A 19,104-nucleotide genomic window follows, 5' to 3' on the forward strand; every position below is an offset into this window, starting at 1 on the left:
GACATCGAACTGGTCAGTCCAATGAAGAACATAAAGTTCAGGCCAAGGACCACAGCAAATGCAAGGCACGGATCTGGAATAGTCACAGGAAGGGTGATAATCTCATCATGCAGCTTTATCTCCATATCAATCCAGCCCTAGGGATTGGTCGGTTCTCCATCGGCCAAGTACAATGGTCTTTCCTCCCAGGTTCGAAGCTCCTCATGCAGTAATACCATCTTTCTCCAGAGGGGCTCCTGCATCAGGGTGTAAGTTGACCCTGTGTCCATTATGGCTTTCCTTCTCCAGTTCCTAACAGTCAAGGGGACCAACAGTTGTTGAGGAATAGGAATAAGACAGCTAGCGGTCTGAAGGCTTCATGGATGGCATTGAGACCGACCCAATTGAATGGAAGCCCCCATGCCTGTCGGTCTTCTGTCCTTTGACCTTTTTCTGTATCCTAACGCTGGCCATAGAGAGGGAGGAACCTGGAGGATGTTGGACCTTACACCTCCAGCACATCACTGGACTCTTGTCTTGACTCTTGGGCACAAACTGTTGAGACGGTTTAGCCCCAGGAAAGTTGTTGGGATATCAGGATGAGGGAACAAGGTTGAGTTTAGAGATGGGGCTTCCAGTCCTTCTCAAACTGGGTCCCAAGACACACCAGATCCTCCACATTCTGCACACGTTCGTGAAGTTGGCTGGCAAGGCGGGAAGATTCCTCAATCATAAATCGCATTTTCCCCGTGAGAGAGTTTTTCCATGTCATCCATAACATCTTTCAGGTGAGCACACACTTCTTTCACAAGAGGCCAACGCCTCTGCTTTCTGTTCCCCCTCAAGACAGGTCATGACTAAATGATGGTTAGTTTGAGTGTTTTGAAACTTAGCATTTTCCCTTGAACATCCTGTTTAGGAGAGTCTTGCTAATTATTCTGTCTCTGAACATTTTGTTAACCTCAGCCACACATCTTTCTGATGGGCCTCCACACTTCCATTAAGTTTTGCGAATGCCATTCTTCTGCATTGTAAAACTATACTGAACAAAAATATAAACACAACATGTAAGTCCCATGTTTCATGAGTTGAAATAAAAGATCACAGAAATGTCCATATGCATAAAAAAAGCTTATTTCTCTCAGATTTTGTGCATATATATATCCCTTTAAAAAAAAAAATTATATCCCTGTTATTGAGCATTTGTCCTTTACTAAGATAATCCATCCACCTGACAGGTGTGGAATATCAAGAAGCTGATTAAACAGCATGAGCATTACACAGGTGCACCTTGTGCTGGGGGACAATAACATGCCACTCAAATGTGCAGTTTTGTTACACAACACAATGCCACAGATGTCTCAAGTTAAGGGAGTGTGCAATTGGCATGCTGATTGCAGGAATGTCTACCAGAACTGTCTGGTGGTAATGGGGCTACATTATCAAACATGTCAGTGGTCATACCTTCCTGTGTGGCTTCCTGTATACAACAAGAGTTCCCTGATCCTGGTGCAAATACACAGGATTTCCCACTCCTCATATTGACTGATAAATTTAATAATAAAAAAAGACAATACAAGTAAAAGTTGTCTAGTAAAATTTTAATGCCGAGTGCCAGGTCTCTCTCCATTTAGAGACATCAGTATCAAGTCCGTCTGTCTCCATGTGCTGGCTCCATACATGTTTCTGTGAATGCATACACACACAGTCACTGTTCTATTACCAAAGGCAGTTAGGATAGGTCATATCTGACACACAAACAGGTACTATGTTGAAATTTGAACAGGTCAGACTAAACCTACCTAATTCTGTTGTCATCGACGACCATTGGTGAGCAGGCAAGAGGTGAGGCTGGAGGTGAGGTCTTTGTCAGAGCCCTATTGATGGGAATAGCAGCATAGATCAGCTCCTGGCCCCCCATCAAAGATACTGGTTGGTCTCACACACACACACACACACAAACACACACAGCACTGATTACATTATCAATGGTGGTTATGATCAGCCTGGTGAAACCAACCTGATCTCTGTGTTCACCTTTCTATTTCATGTTGAGACATTTTAACAAATTAATAAAAAATGAAAAGCTGAAATGTCCCGAGTCAATAAGTATTCTACCCCTTTGTTATGGCAAGCCTAAATAAGTTCAGGAGTAAAAAAAGGTGCTTAACAAGTCACATAATAAGTTGCATGGACTCACTCTGTGTGCAATAATAGTGTTTAAAATGATTGTTGAATGACTATCTCATCTCTTTATCCCACACATAAAATAATCTGTAATGTCCGTCAGTCGAGCAGTGAATTTCCAACACAGATTCAACCACAAAGACCGGGGAGGTGTTACAATGCCTCGCAAAGAAAGGCACCTATTGGTAGATGGGTAAAAATTAAAAAAGCAGACATTGAATATCCCTTTGAGCATGGTGAAGTTATTAATTACACTTTGGATAGTGTATCAGTTACTACAAAGATAGACATCCTTCCTAACTAAGTCGCTGGAGAGAACGGAAACTGCTCAGGGATTTCACCATGAGGCCAATAGTGACTTTAAAACAGTTACTGAGGATGGATCAACAACATTGTACTTACACCACAATACTAACCTAACTGACAAAGTGAAAAGAAGGAAGCCTGTGCGGAATAAAACTATTACAAAACATGCGTCCTGTTTGAAATAAGGCACTAAAGTAAAACTGAAAGATAAATTAACTTTATGTCCTGAATACAAAGCGTTATGTTTGGGGCAAATCGAACACACCACATCACTGAGTACCACTCTTCATATTTCCAAGCATAGTGGAGGGTGCATCATGTTTTGGGTATGCTTGTCATTGGAAAGGACTAGGGATTTTTAGGGGATAAAAAGAAACAGAATAGAGCTAAGCACAGGCAAAATCCTAGAGGAAAACCTGGTTCAGTCTGCTTTCCAACAGACACTGGGAGACAAATTCACCTTTCAGCAGGACAATAATCTAGAACAAGGCCAAATAGAGATAGGGTGCAGCCTGCCAGCTTAGTGGAGACTGCCACTAGCACAGTCAGTGTAGTCAGCTCAGCTATCACCATTGAGACCGTGTCTGTGCCTCGATGTAGGTTGGGCAAAATTAAATATGGCGGTGTTCGCTTTAGTAATCTCACTGGAATAAAGACCTCCTCCATTCCTGTCATTATTGAAAGAGATTGTGATATCTCACATCTCAAAATAGGGCTACTTAATGTTAGATCCCTCACTTCCAAGACAGTTATAGTCAATGAACTAATCACTGATCATAATCTTGATGTGATTGGCCTGACTGAACTATGGCTTAAGCCTGATGAATTTACTGTGTTAAATGAGGCCTCTCCTCCTGGTTACACTGGTGACCATATCCACCGCGCATCCCGCAAAGGCGGAGGTGTTGCTAACATTTACGATGCCAAATTTCAATTTACACAAAAAAATTACTACGTTTGTCTTTTGAGCTTCTAGTCATGAAATCTATGCAGCCTACTCAATCACTTTTTATAGCTACTGTTTACAGGCCTCCTGGGCCGTATACAGCATTCTTCACTGAGTTCCCTGAATTCCTATTGGACCTTGTAGTCATGGCAGATAATATTCAAATTTTTGGTGACTTTAATATTCACATGGAAAAGTACACAGACCCACTCCAAAAGGCTTTCGGAGCCATCATCGACTCAGTGGGTGTTCTGGACCTGTTAGTTGTTTAGCACCCCCTAGTGGCAGTTTAAGTTCAGCAGTCTAGAATTTACCTGTGTGTCATGTGACAGGAAGCAGTTTCAGAAGTAAAGCAATGTATAAGATGTGAGAGTAGTTACAATCCATCTTTATAAACTTTGTATGATGCAATGTCTGTAAGTACATTTGTTTATTAACACAAGATAAATGTTTATCACATAATTTTCATGTTTCTGTAAAAGATTAATAATTGAGTTAGCTGTTCGCTACTTTGCATTAGCTTCAATGCTATTTCTCCATAGGGATATCTAGCTGAGTAATATCAAGCATACAGTTGCATTCTAGTAACTTTATTTGATATTTGGCTTCAGATTGAGTACTCTTATTACTAATTTCATACATTTAGTGCAGTTATTGTGGAAGACATTATGCGCTCTACACTACTGTAACTGAAAACATGTACTTTTGTGTTTGTTACAGTTTCACAATGTGATTCAAGTAAACTTCCAAAAGGGCACCATGCTTCCCACAGAGTTATTTGAATGAGTGTTTAGCTAACTGGATAGCTGGATAAGGGCTACTGTACATTTAGCAAGTCCCGTATAGTGGGTTTTGTCCAACATGTCTCCGGACCTACTCTGGACCTAGTTTTGTCCCGTGGTATAAATATTGTGGATCTAAATGTTTTTCCTCATAATCCTGGACTATCGGACCACCATTTTATTACGTTTGCAATCACAACAAATAATCTGCTCAGACCCCAACCAAGGATCCTCAAAATCCGTGCTATAAATTCTCAGACAACCCAAAGATTCCTAGATGCCCTTCCAGACTCCCTCCACCTACCCAAGGACGTCAGAGTAAAACAATCGGTTAACCACCTAACTGAGGAACTACATTTAACCTTGCGTAATACTCTAGATGCAGTCGCACCCCTAAAAACACGTGTCATAAGAAACTAGCTCCCTGGTATACAGAAAAACCCAGAGCCCTGAAGCAAGCTTTCAGAAAATTGGAACGGAAATGGCGCTACACCAAAATTGGAAGTCTTCCGACTAGCTTGGAAAGACAGTACCGTGCAGTATCGAAGAGCCCTCACTGCTGTTTGATCATCCTATTTTCCAACTTAATTGAGGGAAATAAGAACAATCCTACATTTATTTTTGATATTGTCACAACGCTAACTAAAAAGCAGCATTCCCCAAGAGAGGATGGCTTTCACTTCAGCAGTGATAAATTCGTGAACTTCTTTGACGAAAAGATCATGATCATTAGAAAGCTGCGTATTTCTCCAAAGCTCAGTTGTCCTGAGTCTGCACAACACTGCCAGGACCTTGGAACAAGGGAGACACTCAAGTTTTTTATATATTTTTTATATATCTCTTGACACATTGATGAAAATTGTCTTGGCCTCTAAACCTTTAAGCTGCATACTGGACATTATTCCAACTAAACTACTGAAAGAGCTGCTTCTTATGCTTGGCCCTCCTATGTTGAACATAATAAACGGCTCCCTATCTACCGGATGTGTACTAAACTCACTGAAAGTGGCAGTAATAAAGCCTCTCTTGAAAAGGCCAAACATCGACCTGCTAGAATCTTGACGAGAACCAGATTTTTTAAATAATATTACTCCAGTGCTAACCTCTTTACACTGGCTTCCTGTTAAGGCTAGGGATCAATCGAAGGTTTTACTGTCAACCTACAAAGCATTACATGGGCTTGCTCCTATCCATCTTTTCGATTTGGTCCTGCCGTACATACCTACACGTACGCTACGGTCACAAGATGCAGGCCTCCTTATTGTCGCTAGAATTTCTAAGCAAACAGCTGGAGGCAGGGCTTTCTCCTATGGAGCTCCATTTTTATGGAGACGCAGACTCGGTCTCGACCTTTAAGTCTTTATTGAAGACTCATCTCTTCAGTAGGTCCTATGATTGACTGTAGTCTGGCCCAGGGGTGTGAAGGTGAACGGAAAGGCACTGGAGCGATGAACAACCCTTGCTGTCTCTGCCTGGCCGGTTCCCCTCTCTCCACTGGGATTCTCTGTCTCAAGTCACTGGATTACTGGTGCTCTTCCATGGTGTCCCCAGGAGGGGAGCGTCACTTGAGTGGGTTGAGTCACTGACATGATCTTCCTGGTTGGCGCCCGCCTCGGGTTCGTGCCGTGGGGGAGATCTTCGTGGGCTATACTCGGCCTTGTCTCAGGGTAGTAAGTTGGTGGTTGAAGATAGCTGTGCTGGTTGGTGGTGTGGATAGCTGTGCTGGTTGGCTGTGCTTTGGCAAAGTGCGTGGGGTTATATCCTGCCCGGTTGGCCCTGTCTGGGGGTATAGTCGGACGTGGCCACAGTCTCGCTGCAATTGTTTATGTGTCGGGGGGCTAGGGTCAGTCTGTTATATCTGGAGTATTTCTCCTGTCTTATCCAATGTCCTGTGTGAATTTAAGTATGCTCCCTCCAATTCTCTCTCTCTCTTCTCTCGGAGGACTTGACCCTAGGACCATGTCTCAGGACTACCTGGCCTGATGACTCCTTGCTGTCCCCAGTCCACCAGGTCGTGCTGCTGCTCCAGTTTCAACTGTTCTGCCTGCGGCTATGGAATCATGACCTGTTCACCGGACGTGCTACCGTGTCCCGGACCTGTTGTTTTTGACTCTCTCTCTCTACCACACCTGCTGTCTCTAACTCTGAATGCTCGGCTATGAAACGCCAACTGACATTTACTCCTGAGATACAGACCTGTTGCACCCTCTACAACCACTGTGATTATTATTATTTGACCCTGCTGGCCATCTATGAACGTTTGAAAATCTTGGCCATGTACTGTTATAATCTCCACCCGGCACAGCCAGAAGAGGACTGGCCACACCTCAGAGCCTGGTTCATCTCTAGGTTTCTTCCTAGGTTCCTGCCTTTCTAGGGAGCTTTTCCTAGCCACCGTGCTTCTGCATTGCTTGCTGTTTGGGGTTTTAGGCTGGGTTTCTGTATAGCACTTTGTGACATTGGCTGATGTAAAATGATCTTAATAATACATTTGATTGACTGATTGAAATATACACAGGATTTTCTTACGAAGACGAAATTGAATGACACTGAGTAGCCTAGTTACAGTTTTGACTTAAATATACTTCAAAATGTATGGAAATACTGGCTGTTTAGCAATTATCAATAACCAACTTGACTGAGCTTAAACTTTTTTTTTTTGAAAGGGACATTTAAAAAATGTATTTAACTATTGTACAATCCAGGTGTGTAAAGCTCTTAGAGAATTACCCAGAAAGACACACAGATTTTGTTGATGTCAAAGGTGAATCTAACATGTATTGACTCAGGTGTGTGAATACTTACAGTACCAATCAAAAGTTTGGATAAACTATTCATTCCTATTCAACTATTAATTTTTACTATTTTCTACATTGTAGAATAATAGTGAAGTCATTAAAACTATGAAATAACACATGGAATCATGTATTAACCAAAATTGTTAAACAAATCAAAATATATTTTATATTTGAGATTCTTCAAAGTAGCTACCCTTTGACTTGATGACAGCTTTGCACACGCTTGGCATTCTCTCAACCAGCTTCATAAGGTAGTCACCTGGAATGCATTTAACATGTGTGCCTTGTTAAAAGTTCATTTGTGGAATTTCTTTCCTTCTTAATGTGTTTGAGCCAATCAGTTGTGTTGTGACAAGGTAGGGGAATTTTGTATTTTATTAGGATCCCCATTAGCTGTTGCAAAAGCGGCATCTACTCTTCCTGGGTTCCACACAAAACATGAAACATAATATAGAATATCAATAGACAAAAACAACTCAAGGACAGAACTACATTTAAAAAAAATTAAAGGCACATGTAGCATACATATCAATGCATACACAAACTATCTAGGTCAAATAGGGGAGAGGCGTTGTGCCGTGAGGTGTTGCTTGATCTGTTTTTTGAAACCAGGTTTGATTTTTATTTGAGGAATATGAGATGGAAGGAAGTTCATGCAATAAGGGCTCTATATAATACCGTACGCTTTCTTGAATTTGTTCTGGATTTGGGGATTGTGAAAAGACCCCTGGTGGCATGTCTGGTGGGATAAATGTGTGTGTCAGAGCTGTATGTAAGTTGACAAAGCAAACAATTTGGGATTTAACACAATGTTTCTTATAAAAAGAAGAAGTGATGCAGTCAGTCTCTCCTCAACTCTTAGCCAAGAGAGACTGCCATGCATAGTATTTATATCAGCCCTCTGATCACTATAGATCAAGATGTGCAGCTCTGTTCTGGGCCAGCTGCAGCTTAACTATGTCTTTCTTTGCAGCACTGGACCACACGACTGGACAATAATCAAGATTAGATAAAACTAGAGCCTGCAGAACTTGCTTTTTGGAGTGTGGTGTCAAAAAAGCAGAGCATCTCTTCATTACGGCCAGATCTCTCCCCATCTTTACAACCATTTAATCTATACGTTTTGACCATGACAGTTTACAATCTAAGGTAACACCAAGTCATTTAGTCTCCTCAATTTGTTCAACAGCCACACCATTCATTACCAGATGATTCAGCTGAGGTCTAGAACTTAGGGAATGATTTGTACCAAATACAATGCTCTTAGTTTAAGAGATGTTCAGGACCAGTTTATTACTGGCCACCCATTCCAAAACATTCTTTGTTAAAAGTTTCAGTGACTTCCTTAGCTGTGGTTGCTGATGTGTATATGGTTGAATCATCAGCATACAGGACGCACATGCTTTGTTTAATGCCAGTGGCAGGTCATTGGTAAAAACAGAAAAGAGTAGAGTGCCTTGAGAGCTGCCCTGCGGTACACCACACTTTACATGTTTGACAGAGAAGTTGCCCTTAAAGAAAACCCTTTGAGTTCTATTAGATAGATAGCTCTGAATCCACGATATCGCAGAGATTGAAAAGCCATAACACATACGTTTTTTTCAACAACAGGTTATGGTCAATGATGTCAAAGGCTGCACTGAAATCTAACAGTACAGCTCCCACAATCTTCTTATTATCAATTTATTTTAACCAATCATCAGTCATTTGTGTCAGTGCAGTACATGTTGAGTGCCCTTCTCTATAAGCATGCTGAAAGTCTGTTAAATTTGTTTACAGAGAAATAGCATTGTATTTGGAATACAGAAGATAGCCCTATTTAGTAAAAGACCAAGTCCATATTATGGCAACAGCAGCTCAAATAAGAAAAGAGAAATGACAGTCCATCATTACTTTAAGACATGAAGGTCAGTCAATCCGGAACATTTCAAGAACTTTGAAAGTTCCTTCAAGTGCAGTCGCAAAAACCACCAAGCGCTATGATGAAACTGGCTCTCATGAGGACCGCCACAGGAATGTAAGACCCAGAGTTACCTCTGCTGCAGAGGATAAGTTCATTAGAGTTACCAGCCTCAGAAATTGCTGCCCAAATAAATGCTTCACAGAGTTCAAGTAACAGACACATCTCAACATCAACTGTTCAGAAGAGACTGCGTGAATCAGGCCTTCAAGGTCAAATTTCTGCAAAGAAACCACTACTAAAGGACACCAATAATAAGAAGAGACTTGCTTGGGCCAAGAAATACGAGCAATGGAGATTAGACCGGTGGAAATGTGCTCTTTGGTCAGATTTTTTGTTCCAACCACCATGTCTTTGTGAGACGGAGAACAGGTGAACGGATGATCTCCGCATGTGTGGTTCCCACCGTGAAGCATGAAGGAGGTGGTGTGATGGTGCTTTGCTAGTGACACCGTCAGTGATTTATTTAAAATTCAAGGCACACTTAACCAGCATGGCTACCACAGCATTCTGCAGCGATACGCCATTCCATCTGGTTTGCGCTTAGTGGGACTATCATTTGTTTTTCGACAGGACAATGACCCAACACACCTCCAGGCTGTGTAAGGGCAATTTGACCAAGGAGAGTGATAGAGTGCTGCATCAGATGACCTGGACTCCACAATCACCTGAACTCAACCCAATTGAGATGGTTTGGGATGAGTTGGAACCAGAGTGAAGGAAAAGCAGCCAACAACTGCTCAGCATATGTCCTTCAAGACTGTTGGAAAAGCATTCCAGGTGATGCTGGTTGAGAGAATTTTTAAAATGAATTACATTTCACCTTTATTTAACCAGGTAGGCCAGTTGAGAACAAGTTCTCATTTAAACTGAACTCTGTCTGAGAAGTAGTTAGTGAACTAGGCGAAGCAGTCATTAGAGAAACCAAGGCTGTTGAGTCTGCCGATAAGAATACGGTGATTGACAGAGTCGAAAGCCTTGGCCAGGTCGATGAAGACGGCTGCACAGTAGTCTTTTATCGATGGCGGTTATGATATCATTTAGGAGCTTGAGCGTGGCTGAGGTGCACCCGTGACCAGCTCAGAAAACGTATTGCATAGCGGAGAAGTTACGAATGCCAAGAGATTGCAGGAATGTGTAGGATTGCCAAGAGAGTGCAAAGCTGTCATCAAGGCAAAGGGTGACTACTTTGAAGAATCTCAAATATAAAATATATTTTGATTTGTTTAACACTTTTTTGCCTACTACAGTCGTGGCCAAAAGTTTTGAGAATGACACAAATATGAATTTTCACAAAGTTTGCTGCTTCAGTGTCTTTAGATATTTTTGTCAGATGTTACTATGGAATACTGAAGTATAATTACAAGCATTTTATAAGTGTCAAAGGCTTTTATTGACAATTACATGAAGTTGATGCAGAGTCAACATTTGCAGTGTTGACCCTTCTTTTTCAAGATCTCTGCAATCCCCCCTGACATGCTGTCAATTAACTTCTGGGCCACATCCTGACAGATGGCAGCCCATTCTTGCATAATCAATGCTTGGAGTTTGTCAGAATTTGTGGGTTTTTGTTTGTCCACCCGCCTCTTGAGGATTGACCACAAGTTCTCAATGGGATTAAGGTCTGGGGAGTTTCCTGGCCATGGACCCAAAATATCAATGTTTTGTTCCCCGAGCCACTTTAGTCATCTCTTTTGCCTTATGGCAAGGTGCTCCATCATGCTGGAAAAGGCACTGTTCATCACCAAACTGTTCCTGGAAGGTTGGGAGAAGTTGCGCTCGGAGGATGTGTTGGTACCATTCTTTATTCATGGCTGCGTTCTTAGGCAAAATTGTGAGTGAGCCCACTCCCTTGGCTGAGAAGCAAGCCTACACATGAATGGTCTCAGGATGCTTTCCTGTTGGCATGACACAGGACTGATGCTAGCGCTCACCTCGTCTTCTCCAGACAAGCTTTATTCCGGATGCCCCAAACAATTGGAAAGGGGATTCAGAGAAAATTACTTTACCCCAGTCCTCAGCAGTCCAATCCCTGTACCTTTTGCAGAATATCAGTCTGTCCCTGATGTTTTTCCTGGAGAGAAGTGGCTTCTTTGCTGCCCTTCTTGACACCAGGCCATCCTCCAAAAGTCTTCGCCTCACTGTGCGTGCAGATGCACTCACACCTACCTGCTGCCATTCCTGAGCAAGCTCTGTACTGGTGGTGCCGCGATCCCGCAGCTGAATCAACTTTAGGAGATGGTCCTGGCGCTTGCTGGACTTTCTTGGGCGCACTGAAGCCTTCTTCACAACAATTGAACCGCTCTCCTTGAAGTTCTTGATGATCCGATAAATGGTTGATTTAGGTGCAATCTTACTGGCAGCAAAATCCTTGCCTGTGAAGCCCTTTTTGTGCAAAGCAATGATGAAGGCACGTGTTTCCTTGCAGATAACCATGGTTGACAGAGGAAGAACAATGATTCCAAGCACCACCCTCCTTTTGAAGCTTGCAGTCTGTTATTCTAACTCAATCAGCATGACAGAGTGATCTCCAGTCTTGTCCTCGTCAACATTCACACCTGTGTTAACGAGAGAATCACTGACATGATGTCAGCTGGTCCTTTTGTGGCAGGGCTGAAATGCAGTGGAAATGTTTTTGGGGGGATTCAGTTCATTTGCATGGCAAAAAGGGACTTTGCAATTAATTGCAATTCATCTGATCACTCTTCATAACATTCTGGAGTATATGCAAATTGCCATCATACAAACTGAGGCAGCAGACTTTGTGAAAATATATATTTGTGTCATTCTCAACTTTTGGCCACGACTGTACATGATATGTGTTATTTCATAGTTTTGATGTCTTCACTATTATTCTACAATGTAGAAAATAGTAAAAAGAAAAGAAAAACCCTTGAATGAGTACGTGTGTCCAAACTTGACTGGTACTGTATGTAAATGAGATATTCATTATGGGGTATTGTGTGCAAAACATTTATTGGCTTTGAATTTTTAATTCATTTTAAATTCAGGCTGTAACACAAAAAAATACAAAATAAATATTTCACCAGGTAGGCCAGTTGAGAACAAGTTCACATTTACAACTGAGACCTGGCCAAGATAAAGCAAAGCAGTGCGACAAAAACAACACCGAGTTACACATGGAATAAACAAACGTACAGTCAATAACACAATAGAAAGTGTATATACAGTGTGTGGAATAAGTCAAGGCATCCATGAATACACGCCAATGTAAAGGTAGCAGCGTGGCAATTTGCCCAAAGTTGGTGTTGGTTTTGAACTGATGTACATTAGCTAGCTACCTATGTTTTGTGGAATGTAGGACTAGCATTTGGACATGAACTAGCTAGCATTGGCTAGCTTCTGTGACAAGGTCAGCTGTTGTGTTCTGGCTCTATCTAGCTAGCTAGCAAATGACTGAAGTAATTTGTGTAAAAACTTTCCAGAACCAAATATAGCTAGCTACGTTTCTTTCCCTGTTCAGTAGCTAGCTAGCTTTTAGCTGACTGATGTTACCTAGCTACAGAGGCTAGCTGTTGGACTTTGGACAAGCAAGCTAACGTTAGTTAGCTAGCTAATCAAAATATCTGTTTGCATTTATTGATTAACATCAGCTTGAATACCACTATATAGCTAGCTATCTACATTAGCCTAGGTTTGTTCCATACACTTCTGATTGGCAGCCTTGTGCAAGCAGCTGTGTTGTTGCAGAGCAACGGAGTTGATCGACACGGTGTTAAATGCTAACGACCCTGTTAAAAATCAAGTATGTGGTTCTCTGTAATGGCCGGACAGCTCACAAGAGGCAGGGAGTGCATTGTGTACCTCCAATCAAGATGATTTGAACATTTTCATCGACATTGGTGTCATATTGGCTTAGATATTATGGTAGGGAGACTTTAATTTAACATTGAGCTTCAATTAAAGCAAATTATTGGTCAGCGCAACAATCTAAATTCAAGCCCTTTTTAAACCAACCACTTAGCTAACCAACATTAACACTTATTGCATTCCACTGGTGATTAAAGACGTGGAACACATTTCTTCACGCGTTAAATCACAAAACTACAGTGCCTTGCGAAAATATTCAGACCCCTTGGATTTCTTCACATTTTATTGTGTTACAAAGTGGGATTCAAATTGATTTGTCATTTTTTTGGTCAACAATCTACACAAAATCATCTGTAATGTCAAAGTGGAAGAAAAATTCTAACACTTTTTAAAAGATTAATAAAAAAAGGATATTAACTAAAATATAGTCGTATTCAGCTCCCTGAGTTGAAACCTGTTAGAAACACTTTGGGCATTGAGTCTATGAGAGCTTTGCACACCAGGATTGTGCAATATTTGCCCATTTTACTCCTGAACTAATTTAGGCTTGCCTAAACAAAAAAGGGGGCGGAATACTTAGTTATTCATATTTTATTTATCTTTAAAAATATATATAATTTATCTTCCACTATGAGTGTGTGTGTGTGCATATTGTTGACAAAAAAAAAGAATTAAATCCATTTTAATCCCACTTTGTAACACAAACAAATGTGAAGAAATCCAAGTGGTCTGAATGCTTTTGCACTCTTGTATAAACTTTAATGAACACTCCATTTAAAAACACTCCATTAACCACATTACATAGAACATGCAGTGTAATGTGTCCCTAGATTGGTAGTCACTATAGTCTAGACTGACATCCTAACATAGTCTTAACATTTCTCACACCACAAGGCTTTATTGTCTGTCACCGACTCGTGTTAGATAAACCCATGCAGGCACTGGTTATAACATACAGACCAGGGCCTGCGTTATCAAACCATCTCAGAGTAGGGGTGTTGATTTAGGATCAGTTATGCCTTGTCAGTCATAATGAATAAGATTATATGGACATTGGGGGGGACTGATTCTAGATCAGCACTCCTACTTTGACACGCTTCGTAAATACCGGCCCAGATGTCCGCAGCACATAAGGGTCTGTAACACAGTTGAGGGCTTGACTCAATCACAACATGTAAAACACTGCATCCAGCCTGTTTACCTACATTCCCCTGTAACGATGAGCCAAGTCTAATCTTTATCTGAGGGACGGCTGTCTGTCTGTTTCCCTCTGTGCATCACTGATGGTACATACCACACACTGAGAATGGCAAACGTTTTGTTTTATACATAAACAGATGGTGATTTAAAACGTAATTAAGGAGTCCAAGTAAAGCCATGCAGTGTAGTGTACACAACAGCTGTAATGAGAGTTATACATAGTCCAGGGCCCATATCCACAAAGCATTTTTGAGTAAGAGTGCTGATCTAGTATCTGTTTAGCCTTTTAGATCATAATGAATAAGATTATATGGACAGATCCTAGATCAGCGCTCCTACTCAGATGCTTTGTGGATACGGGCTTTGGAAAAGAGGTCTTCTGACCTCTATGGGACATCATGGCTAAATAAATAGTCCTTTCACCAACAATAAGAGCTTAAACATGACTTAATAGAGCTACAAACGAAGAGCCAGTTTTGTTGCTATTCTTAAAACTAGATTTAAGCAAATATTCTAAAATCTCCATAAAAACAATATGCACATTTTCCCACCAGAGGTGTGTTTCCATCAAACTGACTTGTTGTGGATAAAAGGCTGTGAGTGATGACGTAGTGCACACAAAAAATATTTTGTTGTTAAGTTCCCATGTACCGAATAAAAACACAAACGTCACTGATGAAAACGTCATAACTCAATGTTAAACCAATTTTCATATTTTTAGGTGTTTTGAAAGCAGTAACCCCCTGAATGTACTCTGAACATTTCATGACTCTAGGACCAAGAACATTTATTCAAAATAGCATGTTCATTATTAATGGTAGATTATGGCAGCTTTTTCCATTTCCTAAAAAGTTTATGTTTTGGAGATGAGGTTTTCATCCAAAAGCGACGATAAGTTAAATAGGCTTCCATCGCAATTTCAACTCCACCAATGTTTTGTCACAAAAAAAACTCTGTGATAAATAGCAAACTTACATGTGGTTTTGGTGCATGCTCTCTAGATAAGACAGGGGGTTATATGAGATATGGACAAGATCATTTTATTTGATAATTGGCAGCCAATTGATGGGCTACCTGTTGGAGACCCATGGGCTAAAGCCAGCAACAGGTCAGTGGAGCAGGCAGTGCGCTCGCGCTATAAGGAGACATCTGTTGGGCTGATAGACTTGATCTTGTCTCAATCAGTAGACCGACGTCGGTTCAATTATTTTAATTCCATTTTGTTAATTTCTTATTTCAGTGAGCTCAATGCGCAGTTTCTGTAGAGATAAATTAGTTCAAGCCTGAACTGTGCGATGTAGTAGGGAGCTGTAGTGTTCAACAGTCCAATGTTCGACATATTTTAATTACCACGTTTTCTGCGCTAAACTAAGCGTTTATCCAAGGTCTCCCATTTTCCATTTGTAGAAGTGGGAGATTACGTTGTAGTTTACTCTCGCGTGACTGCGTGGTCTAGAATGGAATACAATTGCAGCCCACAGGTGGAAAATGGGAGGACACATTCAACATGTCGAATCGAAAGTATTGTTCCTAGAGATACATTTAAAAAAAAATGTTTTTTTATTTAACTAGGCAAACCAGTTAAAAACAAATTCTTAATTACAATGATGGCCTACCCCCCGGGCAAACCCTCCCCTATGCCAGACAACCCTGGGCCAATTGTGGGCCGCCCTATGGGACTCCCGATCACGGCCGGTTGTGACAAAGCCTGGGAACGAACCAGGGTCTGTAGTGACACGTCTAGCATTGCAGTGCCTTTAGACCGCTGCGCCACTTGGGTATGCCTCTGTTGACTGGAAACGTTATTTTGGTGATACCGAATAGTTTAGATATGGTTGATCAAGGACACCAGGCTACAGAAGTTTCCTCAACGAATCATCTCTAAACAATTTTCTCGTTGAGGGACAGAGTAAAAATAATAGCTGCAATCCGATTCTCTACGAGTGCACACTTCTGAGAGAAGGGGGAAGAATTGGAACACAACCAATATCATCCTTTCAGCAGGCAGATATAATCAGTCATATCTATTTATAAAGACATTTTTACGCCAGCAGTTTTCACAAAGTACTTAAGGTAGGAAAGGAACACGGTATCACCGAGAAGTCCATGGGATCGTTGGTGACCCCCTTCAGCACAGCCTTCAAAGGGTGCTTCATGAAGGGAGCCAGCATAAGCAGGGAAACCAGGTTAATATCCCAGAGAGCGCTGGGTGTAAGTCATGTTCCACCACGCCGCCATAAAGCAGGCCTAGCTGGTAGAACAGCAACGTTCCTACAGGGGCAGAATCACGATACGGTTGTGTTCAGTAGGGAGAAATTTTTTTGAAACAGGGAGGTTCCACTTCAACTTAATCTGTGTCCACAGACGCAACTATACCCACACTAGCATGTGCCTTGCAAATGCTGTGTTTCAACATCTATGACAATGTGAGGGGGTCCAAGGCCTCCAAAATAGATTGGAAACATTTCCCAACTTAAAATACATTCAAGAGCTGGAGGGCAACATTCATGTTACAAGGAGAGATCATTACGGATAATCAATAATATTACAGGGCTACAAATTATTATGCATGTTTTAGTAATACCAATATGTTAATTATCCTTGAAGGGCTGATGAGTTCATGCCTGTGTGTGACACTGAAGTGTGAACTGCCATGGCCAGTTTGATGTACATGCATTCACAGGTATGTGGCTGCAGAGTACAAACAACACCAATAACATCAGTCTTTGGGGGGTGTGATATGCACTGGCTGTAGCCATTCATCCAGTGTTGCCAATTTAGCGACTCCGTCGCTATATATGCTGCCGTGGGCCCCACCCCCGTCCCAAAACACTCACAGACGGCCCAGTACTCACACAGCAGTCAGAGCAGGAGATGTTAACTCCTTCGCGTCCAGACTGCAAATGAATCGCGCATGCGGGAAGCCGCTGCTGGCTGATCCCGCCTTGGTTTACATAAAAAAAATGTTTTTTAAACGAATTAGGGCCAGACTAGTTACCATAATTTTCTCACAATGCTATTGACAGTTTTTTCTATTGTCTCTTTTTGGTCCATTTAGATGGAATTGTGACATTTAAAAAAACAAGAATAACAGAAGTTAATTTGCAGTTCTAAACATATTTAGGGTGTTTTTTACTCACTTTTTGTCTCTCCCATGACATTATTCCTACAGCGTCCATCACAATTACATGCACATGGCCAATTATGCAAATTAGGCGATGGCGTCATTTAGCGACTTTTAGGACAGCCAATAGCTACTTCCCTTACTGAGGAGTTGGCAACACTGTATTCATCCTCTCATGACTTGATTTCAATTTTGGTCCTGATGAAGCTGGCTACAAAATCTAGAAGATAAGAGTCATTACAATCAGTCAATAAAGGTTTAGCTCCACCCCAGAGACAACCACATCCTGTCTATGGCATATGCAGCATTAAATTGACTGTGCGTCTACAAATAACTATGGGCTAATTTGCAGGATTAAAGGTGTATGTGGTGATAAAAGCATATTCTACCAAAGAGCATTGACATCGTTAGTCTTTGGTTGGACACAACCAAAACAGATTATAAACTAGAGTACAAACGACATGTCATCAAAAAGGATCACATACATATTTATTATTATGTTCTTTATTCATCCTGCATAAAATGTTGTTCAATAACTTGTCCGGTTGACTAATTTCTATGTTTTTTTGTGCCAACAAGCAACAATTTAGTCTACTTGGGCGTGCTGGCATGGATGAACTTGTAACTGCGTAGTAACAGCTAGCTAGCGTGTAATACTGCGACGATGTTTTGTAGCCCACTTACCTCTGAGTCCTGGGTTACCCTCTTTAGATCGTATGTTTTGCTTTTGCATGTTAGCGTTGATAACACTGGTGGTGTTTGTCTGAAAAGATTACAACCATCGTAGGTGAGCCCCCGGCTCGCCGTGTTGTTGTTATTTCCACACATGTTGATGGTCGTCACTAGTTACCACAACCACAAAAACATAATTGGCTAACCCCCGCCAACTTCTACAATTTTTCTTAAAATAAGACTTTAAACCCAACCCTGACCTTAACCCTAACCACACTGCTAACCTTATGCCTAACCTTAAATTAAGACCAGAAAACTATAATTTGTATTGATACATTTTTACGATATACACTTTTGACTTCGTGGCTGTGGTAACTACTGACAACCCAAAAAGCAAGACGATGAAGCAGTATTTCTCCAGGTGGCGCTCCAACACTTCTTTATTATCATTATTTTATACGACCATAGGCAGGCTTTATCAAACTGCATAGCGCACAAGGTTCAGTAAGAGAGCGTCGACGCTGCTCACACGGTGACCGAAATGCTTTCTCACAATATTAACAAACCTGTTGACCGTGCAAGGGGTAAGAAAATATCATCAATTGTTCATTAATTTATGTAGCCTAAATCATTGGGCGCGTTCAAGCGGATCACTTTTGTCAAGTCTTCAAAGTGTGTTGCATTATGGTTATTAAAATCTTCCCACTTGCGACTAGGCTACTGCCGCGTTCAAGACAACTGGGAACTTGGAAATCTCTGACTTCCGACTTCACTGCGTTCAATACAACTGGCAACTCTGGAAAAAAAATAAGCTCAGACTGGGAAAATCGTTTTGAATGGTCATTCAACTCGGAATTCCAAGTCAGAAACGCGGGCATATTTCTAAACCTCCGACTTTATGACCTGAAGATCACTGATGTCAGGATTTGACCAAGTTATTTTTCAGAGTTCCCAGTTCTCTTGAAAGCACAAAATATGTTAACTGCATGCAGTTTTTGATGAAGTCGCTCCCGTTGCTTCTCATAAACTGCACCATGCAGCCATCACCTGCATTAAGTACCCCAGTGTGAGTCCTTATAACCATAAAAACTAGCAGTAAAACCACCCAGAAAGGGTTCCAATCGTTTTTACACCATCCACTGTGCCGTAAATACTGGCCGTCAACTTCCCTCTCCTCATGGTGTGCCAGTTGGGGTTGGTGTGCTGTCCAACTGTTGCCTGCCGTATAGCCGCCTGCTGCTCCAACGACAATGCCATGCCAGCCAAGATGCCTGCATGCCCCAAAATTGTATTTTACCCCCTTTTTCTCCCCATTTTTT

The 19,104-nt window shown here is 41.4% G+C and overlaps 1 pseudogene; it reads right to left on the minus strand.

Moving 5' to 3' along the window:
- Positions 1-15,870: 15,870 nt before the first annotated feature.
- On the minus strand, positions 15,871-18,169 carry LOC120044772 (annotated as a pseudogene).
- Positions 18,170-19,104: the final 935 nt, after the last annotated feature.

Source organism: Salvelinus namaycush, chromosome 3 (assembly GCF_016432855.1).
Source record: "Salvelinus namaycush isolate Seneca chromosome 3, SaNama_1.0, whole genome shotgun sequence".
Taxonomy (NCBI): Eukaryota; Metazoa; Chordata; class Actinopteri; order Salmoniformes; family Salmonidae; genus Salvelinus; species Salvelinus namaycush.